Below are 23,237 nucleotides of genomic sequence, written 5' to 3' on the forward strand. Positions count from 1 at the left end.
ATATTTAAAAATGCATGGCTCTCAAAACTCATTTGAGATATTTTCACTGAAATATATAGGATGATTTGAATTCTCTCTTAAATTCATCCTCTACTCATGATATTTGTTTTTCCAAAGGGTTTTAAACCCTTCATAAAAATCTTGTTGTCCACATTTTTCAATTACATTTTCATCCACCTCCATATTATTGTGTTGGATGCATATATTCAAATAAACTATCCTCCCCTCTAGGGAATTAAATTCCTCATACAAATCAACAAAACTAAATAGAAATAAAGTTGCAGTAGCATATTCTATCATCCATTTTTCGTTATAAAATTCTAATTGCATTTCCTCTAGCGACTCAATTTGTCCATCATGTTCCATGAGCACTTCACTTGAACCTTGTCCAGTATCTATCTCGTAGAATTATAGAGATTCTCCTCTTGGAAATCTGTTATTTCCGCTATTCTTCAAAGGAAATTCTATATTCTCCCCTTCTTTCATGACATTTTTTAATGACTATCTTCCTTTGCGTTCTCCATGACCTACACATGAGTAAAATTTGATAGTTTCAAAGACGTGAGGTTCTTGAGCCTTTGTTGATCCTCCTGCTGTAATTTGTTGTTTTAAACATCTCCCATAATCCATGATGATCTTTTCCAACGTTTTCTCTTCATACTCATCATCACCTTCACTCCCTTACATAATATATTTTGAGGGCCATTCAACATCATTGTTCTCATCTATTATTATGGTAGTCTTTGGAAATTGTTTCTAGCACCCTTTCTTTGCTTTATTTCGATATTGAGAAGAAGTTTTTATGCTTTTTCCTATCTGATGGACATTTTGTCTATGCACTAGTCTTCATTCACATAAAACTCATCACCTTTAAAGAGAAAATGTCATCTAGCCACCCAGGGTATTTCTTCTAGTATCTCTCCTTGCTAACCTTCATCCAATGTCTCACCAGCATCTTCTAGTTTCAAATTCCTCTATTTCCTTTTACTTTTCACATAGTCTAGGATACTCTCAAATAGTCTCTCTTATGCATCTTCTCCCTCTCTAAGGCTTGTGATTTTTTCCATTTCATAACAATAAAATACTTCATGGTCAGCCCCCGTTACTCTGATCTCCTCTTCTCTCATTTGTGCACTCAATAGGTGTTTTATCTACATCCCAATATTTCTGTTTTTAAGGAGATTCCTTGTAAAAATATTATGTTTTACAAGAAATTTGAATGTCCTCCTTAGGTTCCTCTGCCTCTGGTATTCTAATCCTAAGAGAATATTAACTAAATTGAACCTCTCCTTTAGCTCAACCATCTCCTTATCAAATTCCTCTTGACTTAATTTCTTCTTCATGGCATTTCTCTTAGAATCCTTTTCTCCCTTGTTGTGGCTTCTCTTAGAACCCCTATTATTTCCATAAATATCCATCTCTTTTACTCTAGTGTTGTGAGCTTCCACTTGCACACAACAAGCTATAGAAAATCCCCCGGAGAAAGTCTTCTCCGCTACTTGTTACCTGTACACCTCACCCACCTTTTCTCCGCCCAGGATTTTGGTATTCTCTTGGTTCGCTCGAACCTCTTTAGCTCCCCTTTCTCCTGTCTGGCCTTCATTGCACCTTTCTCACATCTTGAAAAATCCTATGATTCTCATCTCTTCATTACCTCCTTTTTCCTCTTCACTTTCCAACCATAAGTGGGTTTTCTTCTTCAACAAAATCTCTTGTTGTGAGGGTTCTTTGTCACTTCCTCTAAGAATTTCGTTAATCCTTTACAACTCTTGCTAGCTATAGTTATGCCATCCACAATTGTTTCTACCTATAGTTACTAGCTTGCCAACATTATACAACTCAATGACCAGTCACCTACTAGGGTTTATCCGCTTACTGAAATCTCAATATCTCTTCCAAATCTTCATTTGGGTGTATTTTTTTACTACTTCCAACACTTCTTGTTAGAAATTTCTTCCTCTATGCCTCTCTCCTATTTTTTATGTCTTTCTCCTTCACCATCAAATTGTCAATCATTACTAAATTAAATAGAGAAATCATTACCTTCTGACGTTCCATGTATTCTCCTTCCTATAGGCTACAACATCTGTTGTAGCTCCGTAATCTCAATTTATATGAAAATGTTTTAAAAAGAGCCTCAACTCTGATAATATTTCTAATTTATCCAGATCCAACATTATTAATAAACTCAAGCACATGGGACAAATACACATCGCACCAGGATGCAAATTTAGTTTAGCTTATATTTCAAAGCAGTGATGATACATAGAGAAAATTCATAATGAGCTCACTACCCGACTTTACAACTTCAAATCTGAATCTCAAACTCCTCATTCATTTTTCATGTAAATTACCCTATTTTGTCCTGTTATAGTCTTAATACATCTATGGTCATAACAATGAAGACGTATTCCCATATTGACATAATATTAACACGCAATTGGATAACGAATAGAAAACAACAATGTTAATTCTATTAACTTTGAAAGGAATAATTACAAAGGAAGAAAGGTGACTTGTTCACCAAGGTCTCTTTTATTTTTTTTGGATTTCTCTCACGTACATCTCTATTACTCTAGTATTTTCTTACCCTTATAAGTTCTTTATGAGAATAAGGAAATATCTACACAGTCAAATAGAAATTGGACAGTTGTCCCAAAAGTTGCCTACCCATAAACTAGGTAGTTGTCAATATATACAAAGGCCCTCTTGGCCCTAATATCAACACCCCAAATATCCTAATAGCCAGACATTACAGATTTCTCTAGAATCACGACACTTGACTCCAGTATAAAATCCTCTAAATAAAATGAAAAATAAGAATTGCATATAATTTAAATGTCCCCTTTTGGGGCCTTAAACAAAATATTACAATTGGAAATGACACTTCTGCATCAAATTTTCCTAACATTTGTGTGCTATGATCCATACTTACATAGATGCCCCAGTCTCGACACATAGGTAGGATGCACTATTTTAGTTTAAGACAATTAGCTATTCAACAAAAATAACTAGTTTTAAAATAAATAAAACCAATGCACCGTGTAAATACAAATACAATAGTGAATACATAATTTTGTGTATGGGGTGTTACATATTTTCACATTACTGGTGTTTGGATCCTAAATTGTTTTAAAATGACAATCAAGTATCAACAATAATATCAACCCAAGGATCCATCTTTTTATTTCAAGGTAACTGGTAAGATCTATGAAAGAGGTTGCTAGAACCTAACACTAGTCATAAAATGATCTATCGTCCAACCCAACAAAAAACATTAACACTTGAATTAAAGAATACATTGTTGGCATTATGATTCTGGTATGGCTTTATGATACATATGTTGTACTTGATGGCAACCCACTCATCTCAGATGATAAATTATAGTGCAGAAAATTTCACGCACTTATATGCAGAGAAAAGCTTATTCTATGTAGAGAAAAGTTCACGCACTTATATGCAGAGAAAAGTTTATTTCATGTAGAGAAATGTTCACACACTTTTATGCAGAGAAAAGTTTATTTCATGTAGAGAAAAGTTTATTTCATGTAGAGAAAAAGTTCACGCACTTTCATGTTGGAGAACTTACCTTTGGTCCATGGTAGTTAGTCCTTGGTATTTGAACCTATGGTTTTGGACCATGGTATCTCGTCAAAAGTGTTGATCTCACGCAATTTCATGGTTGGTTCACGGTATTAGTCCAACAGTTTTTGTTCCTATGGTTTTGGCCCATGGTATTGCATCCAAAAGTGTTGATCTCACGTACTTTCATGGTTGGTTCATGGTATTTGTCCAACAGTTTTTTTGATCCTATGGTTTTGGCCCGTGGTATTGTGAAAGGCCTAAGACTATAAAAGAGGAAGGAGATCATTTGGCAAAGTATCTTCTGAATTATCGAATATCTAATAAAGTGTTAGATCTGGAATATTGTGATTGGGTTATTTTTTTAAATGTTTGATCTATGAAAGGGAAGTTGAAAGCGAATCTGTGAAGGGTGATCTCTCGAGCGCTGCAGCTGCAGAAGTGCAGAGGCGCCACAGAAGGCGCAGTGCGGAGACGCCACAGAAGGCGCAGTGTGGAGACGCCACAGAGGTGCCACAGAAGGCGCAGTGCGGAGGTGCCACAGAAGGCGTAGTGCGGAGACGCCACAGAGGCGCAGTGCGGAGGCGCCACAGAACACGTAGTGCGGAGACGCCACATAAGGCGCAGTGCAGAGACGCCACAGAGGCGCCACAGAAGGTGCAGTGTGGAGGCGCCACAGAAGGCGCAGTGCCGAGATGCCACAAAGGCACCACAGAAGGCGCAGTACGAAGGCGCCACAGAAGGTGTAGTGCGGAGGTGCCACAGAAGGTGCAGTGCGGAGACGCCACAGAGGCGCCATAGAAGGCACAGTGCGGAGGCGCCACAGAAGGCGCAGTGCGGAGACGACACAGAGGCACCACAGAAGGCACAGTGCGGAGGCGCCACAGAAGGCGCAGTGCGGAGACGCCACAAAGGCGCCACAAAGGCGCAGTGCGGAGACGCCACAAAGGCGCCACATAACTGATGTTTGGTTACTGGTATTGAGTTCAGATAACAGCATGATTAATGACTTATCTTTATGTACTAGATCTGGTTGATAACTCTCATAATATCATTGTATATTTATGGATCTGGTGATTGGGTGATTCAGAAGGTTGTTTGATTATGAGCTTCAATGTTGTTGTTGGGTCCAGTATGAAAATTGGATGAAAAGTGGCCTTTCAGATTATATGTTGTGCTTCAGTGTATCCAGTCTGAAAATTGATGAAACGTGGTACCTGGAGGAGAGGAGATTGTAGGCCAGCGCCTATTACTCGTATCTAAGCTAGTACAAAAGCTAAAGGAGATTTTTGGAGCATTGTAGCAGGTAGCAGCCTGCGTACTAGTAAATGGATCGGCTAGTACAAGAGCAAAGGGGGTTGTAGCTCCCGCACTGGTATAAGACTGCACCAGTACAAATATTGTAAAAGGATTTTCTTATTAAGAAGAAGATTGAGATGACTTGCAGCAGGTGGTTTTTCTCCCGCATTGGGTTTCCACCTTATATCATGGTGTTCATGTGTGTGCCTTATGTGTGATGATCTATTCTCTATTACTGCATCTGTTATCTAATAATATGGTTGATAATGTTCTAATGCACTCATTGAAGATCAATTAACTTAATCATAAGAAGTTGTGGAAGTAGCATATATGAATTCGATTATGGAAATGAAAAAGTTTTATTAATGTGATAATATTGATTCACCCCCCCCTCTCAGTATTATTTCCAACAATTGGTATCAGAGTAGGTCCTTTGATAGAAGGTTGATCGCTTGAAGGAGATCCGTGGAACAATGGGAAAGAAGCTTAAGAAGAAAGCACCTAAAAAAAAGAAGTCATCTCAGAAGAACTATGACAGTGGGAGAATCGATTGGGGATTAGGTATAAGAAGCTCTTCAGATTCAGAATCAGATTCAGAATCATTATCAGGTATGAATATATTATCCTCTGATGTTCTAGCTATCTTTCCTTTTGGAAGAGATGAAAGTGATAGCGAAACTACTGAATTTGCTCTTATGGGTGAACAAGAAAGATATCAAATAGAGGCAGAATTTAAAAGGCTGACAGACAAAATTGTAGATCAACAAGATCTATTGAACAAAAGGGAATTTGATTTCAAAGAAGAAGCTACCAAACTAAAGGCCCAACTAGAAGAAGGAAACAAGGTAAGAAAGCTACTCAAGGACAAGGAAGACCAATGTCAAAAATTGCAGCATGAAGTGACATCATTAAGAAAAGAAGTCAACGAAAGAAGCACAACCATCAAGAAACTCAAAGATAGATCCAGCTACTATGAAAATCTTGAAGCTACAATCCTCTCACTAAAAGGAGATCTTGAAGAATCAAAGAAGCAAAATACCGATATACTCCAAGCTATTGCAAAACAAGAAAACGAAGTCACCAGCTTAAAATCTCAACTAGAATGTGCCTTCCAAGTTCGTCAAATGCAGCAGGATCTAAATGAAGAACAAGAAAAGGAGATTCTCAAACTAAGGGAACAAATGGAAGAAGGAAGGAAAGCTGAAGAAGATTTGAAAAAGCAATCTCTTGAAAAGGAAGAACAGCTTCAGGTTGAGGTAAATATCTTGAAAGGTAAACTAGAAGAAAAGGATAAGCTTTTACGATTTCAAGATAGTTCTAAAGTCTTGGATGATATTCTTAGTAGTCAAAGGTCTCCTGCTATAAAGACTGGTCTTGGTTTCCATGAATCTGTTGAAGGTGAATCTAGTTCACAAGGTGAGGCAAGGAACTCTAAAGAGAAATCTAAAGTGATCAACGAAGAAATGAAAGATCAGTCTCATCATCAACCAAGAAAAGAGATTCCTCAAAGAAAATCCTTTACTCCTCCTATGAATAATGTTGAATGTTATGTATGTCATAATCTTGGACATGTTGCAGCTAGATGTAGAAGAAGAAGGGTTCAAGAACATTATGCAGAAAGATCATCACATTCAAGGTACTTTTATGGATATTTCTTTGCTTGCAATATGTTTGGTCACAAAGCTGCTGATTGTTACAGGAGGAATATGAAACATGTAAGATGTTATGCATGTAACAAGCTTGGAAATATAGCTAAGGAATGCAGGAACAAAGTGTGGGCACCATATCAAAAGGAGAAAATGTCATCATCACGCTTGAAGATATGGAGGAAAAATGAAGTACAGTCAGAAAAAGGCGGCACTGCACAACGTACAGACATACCAAAATCAGAGGGAGCTGAAAGTACAAAACTTCAGTGTCCTGAATCTCATATGAAAACTCCATAAAGGAAAGTTGCATATATACGCGAGTTAGTTACTGCACAATCGCGTATATGATTGTTTGAAGAAAGGCAATAGGGACAAATTCAAGAGAAGGATCAGTTTTTCTCTAGTTAATAATAATGATGTGTGGATATGACGGTTAGAAGTGTTTTGGTTCTAACTTGATATTGATGATGTCTTGATACTTCTTATTGATATGCATGATCAGATAGATGGCACAGGTTTAGAGGGAGCATATGGACTTAATGCATTATTGGCATTATGGTTAATAGTCCTTGGTGATGATACTTATATGGATAAATGATTCATCTTGCTATGGTTATGAGTTGTTCACATGGTCCTTGAATCAGATTTATGGTTGATTCTCTAATGATGCTTGCATGGGAAGCACTTAGCTTGAATTCACATCTTCTTGATGTTGAGTCACTCATATGCTGCTGTCGTCATATGCATAAAGATCATATATTACAGTTATGATTCCTTTCATTCTTGGCACAAATGGATGAGGATTGTTGGTTGGATACAGGGATGATTATTCAAAGTTGCATTGTTGGAGACATGATGATAATGAGCTCTTATCTATATGATGATAGGATTGTTTCATACATATGTTGATTAATGCAGATATTCCCAATTGATGATACTTGATTCATGTAGATCTGGATGGCTATGATGTTTCTCACATAGAATGTGAAATTCTGTTGATGCGGACATACCTTGATGATTCATGCACTAATACAAGTTGCTGGTCTAGTTGTTGTTGACAGATACTATGGAGCAGATCATAAAGTGTTGTTGCTAATGTTCATCTTATTTAGGTGATGTCATATCAAGACTCATGATGTAATAGTGTCATCTCTTCAGGTCATGTAACGACCTATGTTGGTTTCCCCACTATGCCTGGGATGAAGATGTAATGTATTTGGCTTTCATTTTTCTGATATATCCCCACTTGGTTGGGTGATGGATGTATGTATTGCATCTTTTAGGAAGGTCATTTGTGATGTAGAACATCCTTTTGCAGACCTTTCTTACACTCAGGGGGAGCCTGAGCATGAACAGCACTATATAGCAGAGCAGACGTTTCAGCTTGTTCTCAGAAAGAGCATGATCAGATTGGTGCACCATGACATATACAAAGGGGGAGCTCATTCAGAGATTTCAACAGGTACTCAGTGGGAGCTTATAATGCATTTTTGGCATTATGGAGGACGTACAGAAGGAGATCTTGGATGCTGGTCTGATTATTGCTGCAATCTATCTCTTTCATGGTCATTTATGGTGTTTGGTGGATTATGTTTCTTCTTTACAGATCTGGTTCATATTCAGGGGGAGCATGCTCTTAGGGGGAGCATAACCCTTTGCCCTTCATGTCAAAGGGGGAGAATGAGCTGAAGATTTTGAGGTTGCCATCAAGTCCAAAGGGGGAGATTGTTGGCATTATGATTCTGGTATGGCTTTATGATACATATGTTGTACTTGATGGCAACCCACTCATCTCAGATGATAAATTATAGTGTAGAAAAGTTCACGCACTTATATGCAGAGAAACGCTTATTCTATGTAGAGAAAATTTCACGCACTTATATGGAGAGAAAAGTTTATTTCATGTAGAGAAAAGTTCACGCACTTTTATGCAGAGAAAAGTTTATTTCATGTAGAGAAAAGTTTATTTCATGTAGAGAAAAAGTTCACGCACTTTCATGTTGGAGAACTTACCTTTGGTCCATGGTAGTTAGTCCTTGGCATTTGAACCTATGAGGAAAAGCGCGTATATGTTGGAGAACTTACCTTTGGTCCATGGTAGTTAGTCCTTGGTATTTGAACCTATGGTTTTGGACCATGGTATCTCGTCAAAAGTGTTGATCTCATGCAATTTCATGGTTGGTTCATGGTATTAGTCCCACAATTTTTGATCCTATGATTTTGGCCCATGGTATTGCATCCAAAAGTGTTGATCTCACGTACTTTCATGGTTGGTTCATGGTATTTGTCCAATAGTTTTTTTGATCCTATGGTTTTGGCCCGTGGTATTGTGAAAGGCCTAAGACTATAAAAGAGGAAGGAGATCATTTGGCAAAGTATCTTCTGAATTATCGAATATCTGATAAAGTGTTAGATCTGGAATATTTTGATTGGGTTATTGTTTTAAAAGTTTGATCTATGAAAGGGAAGTTGCAAGCGAATCTGTGAAGGGTGATCTCTTGAGCGCTTCAGCTACGGAAGTGCGGAGGTGCCACAGAAGGCGCAGTGTGGAGACGCCACAGAGGCGCCACAGAAGGCGCAGTGCGGAGGTGCCACAGAAGGCGCAGTGCGGAGATGCCACAGAGGCGCCACAGAAGGCGCAGTGCGGAGGCGCCACAGAAGGCGCAGTGCGGAGACGCCACAGAGGCGCCACAGAAGGCGTAGTGCGGAGGCGCCATAGAAGGCGCAGTGCGGAGGCGCCACAGAAGACGCAGTGCAGAGACGCCACAGAGGCGCCACAGAAGGCACAGTGCGGAGATGCCACAGAGGAGCCACAGAAGGCGCAGTGCAGAGGCGCTAGAGAAGGCGTAGTGCGGAGACGCCACAGAGGCGCCAGAGAAGGCGCAGTGCGAAGGCGCCACAGAAGGCGTAGTGCGGGGGCGCCACAGAAGGCGTAGTGCGGAGATGCCACAGAGGCACCACAGAAGGCGCAGTGCGGAGGCGCCACAGAAGGCGCAGTGCGGAGACAACACAGAGGCGCCATAGAAAGCGCAGTGCGGAGGCGCCACAGAAGGCGCAGTGCGGAGACGCCACAGAGGCGCCACAGAAGGTGCAGTGCGGAGGTGCCACAGAAGGCGCAGTGCAAAGGCGCCACAGAAGGCGCAGTGCAGAGGCGCCACAGAAGGCGTAGTGCGGAGGTGCCACAGAAGGCGCAGTGCGGAGGCGCCACAGAAGGCGCAGTGCGGAGGCGCCACAGAAGGCGCAGGTGCGGTGGTCGCGGCGCCACAGAAGGCGCAGGTGCGGAGGTAGTACAGATATCTGCAGATCTATACCAGTGAAGTTGCGATCCCTGCTTAAAATTTGTTTTAACTGCCTTTGACTATTCTGCAGGGTTTTGGGTGCATAACCGATGTTTGGTTACTGGTATTGAGTTCAGATAACAGCATGATTAATGACTTATCTTTATGTACTAGATCTGGTTGATAACTCTCATAATATCATTGTATATGTATGGATCTGGTGATTGGGTGATTCAGAAGGTTGTTTGATTATGAGCTTCAATGTTGTTGTTGTGTCCAGTATGAAAATTGGATGAAAAGTGGCCTTTCAGATTATGTGTTGTGCTTCAGTGTATCCAGTCTGAAAATTGATGAAACGTGGTACCTGGAGGAGAGAAGATTGTAGGCCAGCGCCTATGTACTAGTATCTAAGCTAGTACAAAAGCTAAGGGAGATCTTTGGAGCATTGTAGCAGGTAGCAGCCTGCGTACTAGTAAATGGATCGGCTAGTACAAGAGCAAAGGGGGTTGTAGCTCCCGTACTGGTATAAGACTGCACCAGTAAAAATATTGTAAAAGGATTTTCTTATTAAGAAGAAGACTGAGATGACTTGCAGCAGGTGGTTTTTCTCCCGCATTGGGTTTCCACCTTATATCATGGTGTTCATGTGTGTGCCTTATGTGTGATGATCTATTCTCTATTACTGCATCTGTTACCTAATAATATGGTTGATAATGTTCTAATGCACTCATTGAAGATCAATTAACTTGATCATAAGAAGTTGTGGAAGTAGCATATATGAATCTGATTATGGAAATGAAAAAGTTTTATTAATGTGATAATACTGATTCACCCCCCCTCTCAGTATTATTTCCAACATACATTACTCGCCCAATCAAATCAATACTTGCTTGCAAGAACTATGATTAAACAACACAAAAAAATAAAATCCTAATTAATAAAAGGTCATAATTATTCAATCTAAAGATACTATTACTATAGTCTTTCATGAAATAAGCCTTTGCCTATTGAAATGAAAATCACGTTTTACATACAACAATTGTAAATAGCAATCGCAACTGGAGAAAAAAAAAATTAACAACTAAGGAAGCAACATGCCTAATATCAATTAAATATCACTTTTGTAAGAAACAACAAGTGTAATTAAGTACTTTTAATTCCACTAAGTCAAACGAAATATAAGAAACAATATTTATCAATCAAACAAGAGAAAATAACAAACAATTTTACTAAATTATTAATACAAATTAAAAGACATCTCTTTGTCTAGGAAGTGGGACAAAACAACCAGGAGAAGTTGATAAAAACTGAGATTAATTGAAAAACCTTTTCTTTAACTTGACTCAATAATTACAACCTAAGCTTATTCATTGTTTTTATCCAAAATTACCTCTTTTTTATTTGTTGCACAGGGACAAACTCCTCTATTTTATAATAGAAAAAGAGAGATTACAACAAACAATGTTTAGAATAAGAAATGATTTCAGAATCAAATATGTTCATATCATTCTTTCTTAATTGATAGCAATTTGATATATTTAGGTGAAGAAAAGTGATAATTTGTCTATATCCAACTCCTTTGTTTAGAGCCCCACTTGAATTTTCCATAATAGTCTCGAATTTCATAATATTTCATCCATTTCCAACATGCTCTAATAACCCCTATTTATGATAAATTCCCCAACCAACGAATTAGTGAGTCATTTTATAAATAGAATAACTTTATTTAAGGCGATATTATGGGAACTAATTAATTATTTTGATGCTTTAACTATATTAAACAATGAATCATAATTATGAAGAAAAATGCAAGGAATTAATATCAAATCTTAAGATTCTGATAGAAATATACAACAATTACAAGGCTCAACATTACCCCCCAACTAACATGTTGCAAATCCTCATTAAAAAATCCTCTATTGGGAAAAGAAGTAATTAACATGCAAGGTAGTCAGAAAATAAGATTTGTAAGTTTCCTCTCCTTTGTACCTGAATCCACCCCCATATCTAATTTTTAGAAAGGCCTCATATGTAGCTTTTTGTGATAACTCATAGTCCACTTGATAATAATATTGTGGACACCAAAACATGGGGAATCAATACCTATACCCCATCCAATTGATTCCTACATCCATCACAGTTGTGGCATAGGCATGGAACCTCGAGAAGGCTTGTTGTAAATTATGCAGCCCAAATGGCTCTCTATTGTTAACCTCTCTTGATGATCCCATCCATTTTAACTTCGCTCCACTCACTACTTATTTCCGCGAGTCTTGCAAATACACAAGTCCTAAAGTAAACAGCCCCACATGGATACCCTTGAGTTTAGTAACAACTTTGGGCTTTTGTGAAAAGCTACTGATGAGCCTCGGTATTGCAACAAGAATGTTGCAACTTCCAAGGCTACCAACATTAATTATAAACTTGATGTTTGTACAAACTTAATAAGTATTAGCTCTATATGTGCAGCATACAATCTATCCTTCCTTTAAGGTCATGATGTAATGGAGTGCATGGATTGAAATCAAATCCTAAAGTAATTGTATAAAATGAAATTCTTGAAATGGAAACCTTAACTTATTGCAAGAAAGAAAATACAAGGAAAGAAACCTATTCCAATTGCATAAAGTAAATCTCATGAACTAAATTTCAAACATTAAATTTCAAAGAGTTTAGATCCATTAACAAATTTCATTGGATGTGGAAATCAAGAAAACCGTCATTGTATTGTCCAATCCATAAACCTATCCATTAGCCCAAATCGTTGAAATGTTTTGCATAAGTAAAGAGGAAAGTCCTAAGTAGGAAAGTCCTAAGTGGTCTTTAGTATTCCATAATAATTGATTTAGAGACTAGGGCTCCTGATTCAATCCTAAGGGATCATAACCAAGCTTCTTGAGGGAATCTGGGCAACTGTATACATGTTGGAAGAGTACTACAGGAAACAACATATTTACTACAGGAAACTATAATTCACCGAATGATCAAGAAACTCAAAACCAAATTGGATGGGACAAATGTTTTTATTGACTAGGATTTCTTGTATCTCCATTCCAAGTGGAATCACTCAAAAATACCTCCCTTAACCTATGCTAAAAGTAACATAAAATTACTAGACTAAAATCTAGAATTTTGAGAACTAGTGAGCTAGTAAATCTATCAAATTTCTAACCTGATCAAGTGAAAATACAATGGGGTAATTTTTTTATTAACTAGAATGTATTTTCTATCTAATGCAAGTTTAGTCAATGTGATTGATGCTCGTTAGCATGCCCTAGGAAATAGTATAACTTTACTGCTATTTCCCACAAGGGACGTCCATAAATCTAGATTTGGGAATAAGCAAGCTAATTCAAGTAGCTCAATGATTACTATGACCTTAAAAAGTTATTAAAATGATGAAATTATGCTCATGAGCCTAAAAAATAACTTACTTCAATCATTTAACCCAATCCTACAACAATAAATAATTAATAGTAAATGCATAAATAGAAAAAAGACAAGAATAAGAGATGCATGTGAATAAGGAGTGAAAAGATGAAAAGTAAACGATAAAAAAGGGCTTTGAGGCTCCTAGGATGGCCAAGCCCAAGGAAAATCAGATTTCTATGAAGGATACCAAGATTTAGAAGTTGAACTTGTTACCAATCTTCATTATTTCTGTCAATACAATTACATCCCTACTGCAAATGAAAGTGGAGCTGAAAAAATATTAGTTCTCTCCACAAGAAGACTAAGAAAAATCCACCCTTAGAGGCAAATTCGACTTGGTACTTATAAAACAATATTAGAAATCATTCCCCATGAAAGGAGGTAGCTTTCCCCACCAAAATCCCTTGATTAGTGGATCTCGTTCCCAATACTAGGAATATGCATTAAATGGTAGGGAACACATTCCTAGATTTTCTCAATCATTGGAGCTCCACAATATGTGCCATAATTCTAGAATATCTTGTTGATTTATTATTTAATATTGATCCTCATGTAGTAGGGAGTAGGTCCCTAGATTATCTCCTCCTCCAAATCTCCATAATTTGCCCAATATTCTCATAATATTCCACAAAAATAAATAATATTAGGCACAAATATACAATTATCCATAAACATTCCTAATGAACATATTAAAGTTAAAAATACTATCTAATGCAAAAGGGAGGTTTAACGTGCTGGAGGATTGTTAGATGGGCCTTAATTTATGTCTAATTTAGAGGCCCGTCATACCCCCTGCTGAAAGTGCTACTCATCCTCTGAGAAACTTAGTGACATCATTGTGCCTCATTCATGGCCCTGGTGGCCTCTATCTTGTGCATTCCTCAGTCCCTTGTTTTAAGAATCTTGGTTGTAAGCTCTACAAGGACAAGCACAAAAAATTAGTTTTTCTTTTCATGATTTTTTAACAATCTTCAATAAGAAACATAACTTTCCTCTTTGCGAGTGAACTCTGTTGGCTCATAGATCCATTTAATTCATATCCTCTCCCTTGAAACCTGTAGTATACATTGGGGGGATAGTATGGGGTACAAAGGGAGATACCCAAGGGTATAATTTAATAATGGGATGGGCCATTGTTAATAAATAAAGTGGTTAACCCGCATCATGTAAGGGACCACAAGTAGTTAGCAATAATGTGATAAGCCCATGGTATTAGATATAAGGTATTGGGAGACTGATGGTAATGAAGCCTCTAAATAGGCTTCATACATACAATACCATGGGTCATTATCATGGGTCTCTCAATACCATATATCTAATACCATCAGCTTATCACATTATTGCTAACAATTTGTGGTCCCTTACATGATGCGGGTTAACCACTTTATTTATTAATTATGGTCCATCCCATTATTACATTATTCCCTTGGGTACCTCCCTTTGTACACCATAATATCCCCCTTATGTATATGTTGTGGTCAACAACAACCCCCCTCTTTGTTTAGTATTAGCAATAATATCAAGCAAAGGGGGACCCTTAACAAAAATCCCAAAAATATTTTTATCCAAATTTTTGTATTTTAACTCCCTAAAAGCTATATCGCATCGCAGGGAGAGAGTGTAGAGTTTTCCTATGCACATAAATAAGCTGCAAAGAAGCGATGCAAAATTCATCGCATCGCATCTTTTGGAGGCGCCCTTAAAAGAAAATGAGAAGGAATTGCCGACGGCCGATATGCGACGTCGCATATCGCAAACGTCGCAAAAGCAGCACACAACGAGCAAATGAAAATTGCGATTTTCGATCTGTGATCCTACAAACTGGGATTTTGCGATTTGTGATTTGCGACGAATGAAACTATTAATTGCTGCAATACGAATCGCAGAAACCACTCATCGCAAAGTTTCTTCGGCATGATCTGTAAACCCAAAATCGAGCGCTCACCTTAAGGGAAATTAATGATGGCACGCCTGAGTATCCAAAGATGATCATGTTGCGTTTTTCAAAGAGTCAAGTCCTTATGAGTGTCATGATTATGCATTCATTGGAGTTTAAGGCTTTCATGTCAATCTTTTCATATCTCTTTTCCTTTGCGTAAGCTGTAAGGCAGTAACTGATATAAATCTATATGCAGGAAACATCTAAGGAAAAGGGTAAAGCGCCAATACTTGAAGAACAGAGAGGAGATGCCTTCGCAAATGAATGCCGCATGCAGCAAAGCCGTGGATTCCAGAGTATCATTCCACAGACACTGATGAAAATAGACTATCCAAGACTCAGAGTCAAAGGCGCACAAAAGCAGCATGTTTGCAAAAGATCCTGAAGCTCAGATTGGGTAAAGCAAAAAGAAAAACGCTGAAAAGGGATGATGCTTCAGAAAAGCCTGGAACAAAGAATGGAAGCAATTTTTTGATACGTAAGATTGTTTAGGCAACGAAATCCCTAACTCATTGAGTCATTCACATGACCGGAAACCGAAATAGCAATAGCACAATCAGTTTGAAAGAAATTTGGGTTATACTAAGTATACACACAGCACAAAACACCCAGTTAGAGGGAGATTTTCAAAATATCTTCTGAGTTGTCAGAAAGAGGTGCCAGCTTTTGTTATTTCTACTTTCATCGCCCGAGCAAAAGGAGAAGACAACCAGCCGACTCTTTCCAGGCGAATCTCACATTGCTTACAACACTAAGGAGCAGATACAGAAACTGTTAGAAATTAGATTCAATTTTTAGAAATAAATTTGCTTTAGTAAAAGGGCGGTCATTTGAATCCATTCCCTAAATTTGTGTAATTAAGATTAGTTAGTTAGTAGTATTTAACCCTTCTCATGGCATTTGGAGAAGGGTCTGGAAATTTGTCAAAAAACTTGTCCTCAGAACATGCACTTTTGCACCCTCGGAGGGAGTTTTTGATGAATGGATGGATCAAGATTTATTTATGTTTGCATTTTAATGTCTGCTACTAATGTTGCACTTCTGTACTCTTAGTAGATGTTAGAAGTAAGTAGAGATAAATCGTTATTGCTTGAAGCTTGTGAGTGAAATCAGTCATAAATGGTACTTTTATCTCTTGATTAATTTCTGCTCATATTCTTAGAGTGATATACAACTGATTTGTTTATATGTTAATGTATGAATGTCTAGATTACCATTTGGCACTTTTGTACAATGGAATCATTTGTTTGTGCTTGACATATGAATAACTGATTATGCGATATGCTGTTCACAATTGTTTTGCCTAACTTACTATGCAGAATGGTTCATCTTAATTGATTTATATTCTTATGATAGATGAATGATCTTTATTACCAGTTGTTGTATGAAATCTTTTTAGATCGCATAATGAAAGAATTTTACCCCGGGTTAGTATAGATTAGATGTGCTGTTTCTGTTGGATTACAGTAGCATAGAGTCAGTTTAGAGTCTATAATTAAATTAGTTAAAAATCACCTTTAGATTAGTTTCTTTGGAATCTACACACACACACACATCTTTTAGATTGGGAAGCTGGTCCCATCATCCCCAATCGGACCCGCTACACCAAACGGGCAAGGAGCCGCCAACCAGGTTCCCGACCGGGTGGGTATCCCCCTTGTTGTTGACACGATTTCGGGGCCCTCAACATATTTGGTGCTAGAAGGAGGGCACGAACTATGAATGGCAACTAAGTCAAAATCTAAATGCCATTCTGAGAGTAAATCACCCTCATCAACTCCCCTGACTTATCCACTACGGTTAAACCCGGAGTTACAAGTCGCTCGAGTATCCACCGTTGCTACCTACTCCAATATATCAGACCAACTCATTATTGAACCCCCTGAAATTCAAACTTTGATTCGTAAACTCCAGGGATTCTCTATTTTTTCTCATAGGTCTGATAAATCTAACAGCAGCGTGACTTCGCAGTACAATCCTGCTCACCCTCTGACCAGATTGAAGAGTGAAAAATTTGGTATTCAACCAAGTGAACTCCCTCTCCCTACTAGGAAAAGAGCAACGAAAGCACCACCAGAGTCTGACCGTGAGACTCTTCATCCACTTCGTCCATTTCAACACCCTCACCGCGAAGTCAACCACCCACATCCTCATCCCAAATCACTCATCCATCTTCCACACTTCCTCTTCAATCATCAACTATCATAATACCTTCATCTTCTCAGCATCAGGGACCATCTTCTGTACTCTCATTAACTAGCGGCTCAACGATGGCCCAGTCTCCATGGAACAATCCTGGGGCGGTTTTAATGCCTCCACCCCTGAGCCCAATACCGGCCCATCCTGAGAAGTGGCTACCTAAATTCAATCCAGAAACAGGCATGCTAGCTGAAAAGCATATCAATAATTTCATGCTTTCTGTTAATCTCAACGGAGTTACCAACGAAGATGCTGTCGTCCGACTTTTTCCTTACACAATGCAAGGAACAGCCGGGTCATGGTACTTTTCGTTACCTTCCGGGTCCATCACAAGTTGGGACATTTTTCAAAGTCAATTCCTCACCAAGTTTGGTGATGACAGATCAACAGCGACATTGATCAATGACCTATCTAATCTTAAAGCTGAGGCTAGAGAACCCATTAAAGATTTCAACTTACGGTTCAATAAGATCCTCAACAAGATTCCCGCTGCTTCTCAACCCAGCGAGGAAGTAAGATGTGAATGGTACATCACGGCCTTACCATCTAACTTGGCTATCTTCGTAGATAGGGCAAGCAAGACGACCTTAGTTGAAAACTTAACTGAGGCGTTAACAGTAGAAAAACGCGTAGTTTCCCTATATAAGAGATCTGCAATAGAAGAACGCAAATCTAAGAAGATCTCTTTCAAAGAAGACACCAAGAAGAAGCAAACGAAAGATCCTTTCGATATGGAAGGATTACAAAAGGTGTTAAAGGCCATGTCCAACGAGATGATTGACATAAGAAAGCAAGTAGCAGAAACTTCTTCAAAAAAGCCCTACAGATCTTTTAAAAGAAACCTTCCCATGGAGGTGAAACCACCCAATGCTGTCTCAAACGTCGAATCTGAAGAAGAAGAAGAAGAAGAGAATACCACTGAAGGGCAGACCGATGATGAAGAAGTTGTGGAACTTCAAGGAATGTGGGATTTCATCCTCCCACAAGAAGAGGATCAAGAAGCATTTTCGGTTAGCACACGAAGCAAAAATCAACTTGATCCTCCCCAAACTACCCCTAAACAGAAGGGCGCAAGCCCTGCAACAAAGGATAAGGTCGCAACAAAGAAAACAACCGCTAGAGCGACCCAACTTAGCCTAGTCCAATCAGATCAAGCACCTCCATCAAGAACACTGATAGTCTCGGATGAAATGGAGTATAACATTATCAATGACATGAAAAAGACTAGGTGTAATATCACTCTTTACGAATTCAGCAAATTGAAACATCAACAGAAAATAATGATGAAGGAATTACATGCCGTGCCTACTACATCTTTACCTACAGCTGTAGCTTCCCACAACATGGGAAGACCTCCAACCAACATGATCAATAAGATTGATCCGAATGACATTGCCTTGATTGGAGGAAGGTCAAGATCCCATACTCCTCCTTTTCTCCCCACTTATGAAATCTTCAATAAAAACGTACACAATTGCCTGATTGATTCTGGTGCTTCAACGAATATTCTACCCAGATCAATATGTGCCAAATTGAATGTTCAGCCTTAGAAATATACAATGCGCGTAGTTCAACTTGATCGATCTCAAGTCGAAGTGATTTGTGAACTTAACCAGGTGACCATAAGATTATCGTCTAACCCGAAAGTATGTCAGGTTATCGACATTCTAGTAGCTGATATCCCTGAATTCTATGGTTTAATTCTTAGCAGGGATTGGTCTGAGAAACTCAACGGATATTTGTCAACCGACTGGTCGCACATGTGGTTACCCTACAACGGCAAACCCAATCAAATAAAGGTTGAACAAGAATTGCATCAAAAGTACATAGTGACAGAATTGGAAGGAGAGAACGAAGCAATAGCATACAACAACAGTATCATAGGCAATTACTCGGTAGATTCTTTCCTCGGCAATTTCAATGCTCACACTTCACCTTACTTAGAAGATTCAGTTGTGTCCCAAGTTGAAAATTTTTCCCAAACTGATGATTCAAGGTGTTTTAATTTTCTAGATAGTTCTGTAAATACATCTTTATTTTGGAAATTATATTTTGATGGCTCTAAATCTAACGAGGGAGCAGGAGCAGGATGCGTTCTAGTTAACCCAGATCGGAACAAGACCATGCTTACATGCAGACTTGAGTTCGATTGCACAAACAATACAGCGGAATACGAAGCCTTGGTGCAAGGCCTATACAAAGCAATCGGCTTGAATGTTAAGTATCTTCAAGTTTTTGGAGATTCCAAAATTGTCGTCAAACAGGTACGTAACACCATACATTGCCTGTCAAGTCATTTAAAGCACTATCAATCTTTAGTACAAGATCTGACTTCACATTTCATAGCATTCAATATTTCATCAATCCCAAGACTCCAAAATGCGAGCGCAGACCTGTTAGCTAACGTAGCCTCTAGGCTGATTCCCTCCGAAGATTTTAGTCCCGATAGGTTTTCAATAGAATTAATCTTTAAACCATACATCCCTGAGAACATCACCAACTGGAGAGTATTCAATGACAATCCAGACATCGTAAATTTCCTCACTTCTGAAGGATCCTACTCAAATCAAATAATTGACGAAGACCATCATGATCACCAAATTCAGCTAAATAGCACTGATAACGCTATACCTAAATCAGTGGTTAAGTTAGAAGATTTATATGATTTGAAAAGTCGGTTTAAAAGGTCTGCCAATTCTAAACTATACAGTTCAAATCTGAACTATGAATTAGTGAACCTAGGAACCGATCAGAAGCCGCAAAACGTTAATCTAGGCCACGGCCTGGCCCCTGAAGAAAAATCAGCATATATCCGTCTTCTGAGACAATTCAAAAACGTTTTTGCGTGGAATTACGATGAGCTGAAAACATACAACGCTTCTATCATTCAACACACTATCCCTATGATTGACAATGAAAAACCTGTCCAGCAGAAGCTCAGAAAAATCCACCCCAACTTAGAAAATCAGATAAAGACTGAGCTAAATAAATTGTTGAGAGCCAGAATAATTTTCCCCGTCAGACACTCCAAATGGGTATCCAATATGGTGCCTGTTAGGAAGAAAAACGGAGACATTAGAATCTGTATTGATTTCCGGAATCTCAACAAAGCCTGTCAGAAAGAAAATTTCCCCCTCCCACCTATGGAGCAAATACTACAGGCAGTAGCGGGCTCAGAATTAATGTCTTTCCTGGATGGATTTTCAAGATACAATCAATTGCTGGTGCATCCCGATGATCAGTTGAAAACCACATTCCGAACCAAGTGGGGCACATACGCATATCGGAAGATGCCATTTGGTCTGATCAATGCCGGCGCTACCTTTCAGAGAGCTATGGACATCGCGTTTAAAGGTTTGGTCAATAAATTGGTAGTGATTTACCTGGATGATATAACAGTGTACTCCAAGAAGCGAAGCGACCATCTCAAAGATTTGAAACAGATCTTTCAAAGATGCTTAAGGTATGGAATTTCACTTAACCCAAAGAAATCTTTTTTCGCATTAAGTGAAGGGAAATTGCTCGGATTCATAGTGTCAAAATCTGGTATTCACATTGAACCTGACAGAATCAAAGAAATTTCCGAAATATCCATACCCCATAACAAAAAGGCCATGCAATCTTTCCTTGGACAAACTAATTTTGTAAAATGGTTTGTCCCAGATTTTTCACGTATTATTTCTCCTTTACAAAATACGATAAAAAAGAATTCAAATTTTAAATGGGGCATAGATGAGCACGAAGCATTCAACTTGATCAAACAAGCTATCATCAATGCTCCATCTTTAGCTACCCCAAATTTTTCAGAATCCTTCATCTTATACACTTTTGCCTCAGAGAAATCTTATGCCGCGCTTTTGATTCAAGTAAATCAAGAGAAGGCGGAAGCTCCAATCGCATTCTTTAGCTCGAACTTACAAGGTGCTGAACTCAATTACTCAGACGTGGAGAAACATGCTTATGCTGTTTTCAAAGCGATCAAATATTTCAGACCTTTCTTACTTAAAGCCCATACCAAAGTCGTAGTACCGTTTCCAGCGGTAAGGAACCTTTTGGTACAAAAGGATGTGGGCGAAAAGAGAGCAAATTAGATTACCGCTTTACAAGAATATGATCTTGAGATCAAACCAGCAAACATCGTAAGAGGTCAAGGCTTCTACAAGATGTTAGCTGGAGCATCGCAAACTCTGGAGAACTCATCTGAAGAGGTACACATGTATGAGGTAAGCCTAAACGACGCAGAATCATTATATGCGAACACCATTTATTATCTTAAGAACGGGTATGCTCCATCACACCTGGATCACACCAAGAAAAGAGCTCTGAGGTTGAAAGCCAAACAATACCAGCTCATAAATGATGTTCTGTTTAAAAGGAATTATGATTCTGTACTTCTTAGGTGTCTTGAGAAAACTGAAGCCGAAAAGGTTTTGCAGGAACTCCACGATGGACCAGCAGGTGGACACTATGCTGGAGAGACTACTGCGCATAAGATCTTACGTGCAGGATATTATTGGCCCAAGCTGTTCAAAGACTCATACAATTACATAAGGAAATGCCAAATCTGCCAGACTTCTGCGGGGAAACAAAGGAAGTCGTCCATGCCACTACAGCTGGTCAACATCGAGCAACCATTCAACCAATGGGGCTTGGACATAATAGGTGAGATCATTCCTCACTCTTCTAAGCAGCATAGGTATATCCTCACGGCAACAGATTATTTTACTAAATGGGTAGAAGCAGTTCCTCTCAAGACAGTTAATTCTGAAAACATTATTGAATTCATAGATCAATTTATCATCACTAGGTTTGGATTGCGAACGGCCTTAATGTTTGATAATGCATCATACTTTTCTGGAAATGCAATGACTGAGTTTGCATTGAAAAGAGGGTTCAAATTGAAATATTCTGCTAATTATTATCCGCAAGGTAATGGGTTGGCTGAATCAACAAACAAAACCCTAATCAGGATTATCAAAAGAATAGTCGACCAAAACCAAAAGAATTGGCACAAAGCACTGGTAAATGCTTTGTGGGCAGATAGAATCACGAAGAAAGCTTCAATCGGCACTTCTCCCTTTAATTTAGTTTATGGGAAAGAAGTGGTTCTTCCAACTCACTTAGTCATTCCCTCTTTGTCTTTAGTACAACACATCGATGAAGTATCTACTTCCTCTTTGCAATTAAGACAAATGGAAATAATCAAACTAGAAGAACGCTGAGAACAAGCTAAGAAAATCCATGCTCACCACCAAGCGCTAATAAAATCCTCTTTTGACTCAGCCATCATAACCAGAAAGAACTTTCAGATGGGAGATTTAGTTTTGAAATGGGATAAGGCTCATGAAGAAAAGGGCAAACATACGAAATTTCAGAAGCTGTGGCTTGGTCCTTTTCACATTGTAGAAGTCATAGGCCCATCGACATTTGTGTTGCAGGATTTGGTAGGTAGAAGAGATTCTTTGCCTGTGAATGGACAGATTCTTAAAATGTATTTTCCATAGAAGGTCACTCTTCTATTTTTTGTAGGATAGTTTTAGTTTCTTTTATTTTGTTTTCTCTTTCTTATAAATAAAACCAGTTGTAAATGATCATTGAATAAGATTCATGAAAGAGCACGCTAACTCTCTATCAGATTTTGATTTCACTTGTACAAATAGCAAAACTTTTAGAAAAATCTGATTTTTATTATTAACAAATAGACTTAACTTTAGCCTGATTAATGATATTAGTTTCAACCTTTCGAAAGACATTATTGAAATCAACCTTTGGTTAAAAATTGTTTTATCCCAGCACAATGAAAGGTATCATCAATAATAAAATAAATATTCTCTGCAAAGCTGTGATTTTCAAAAGCTC

Source organism: Pinus tabuliformis, chromosome 4_2 (genome assembly GCF_031772625.1).
Source record: "Pinus tabuliformis cultivar Carrire ecotype Pingquan chromosome 4_2, CPIR1, whole genome shotgun sequence".
Classification (NCBI taxonomy): domain Eukaryota; kingdom Viridiplantae; phylum Streptophyta; class Pinopsida; order Pinales; family Pinaceae; genus Pinus; species Pinus tabuliformis.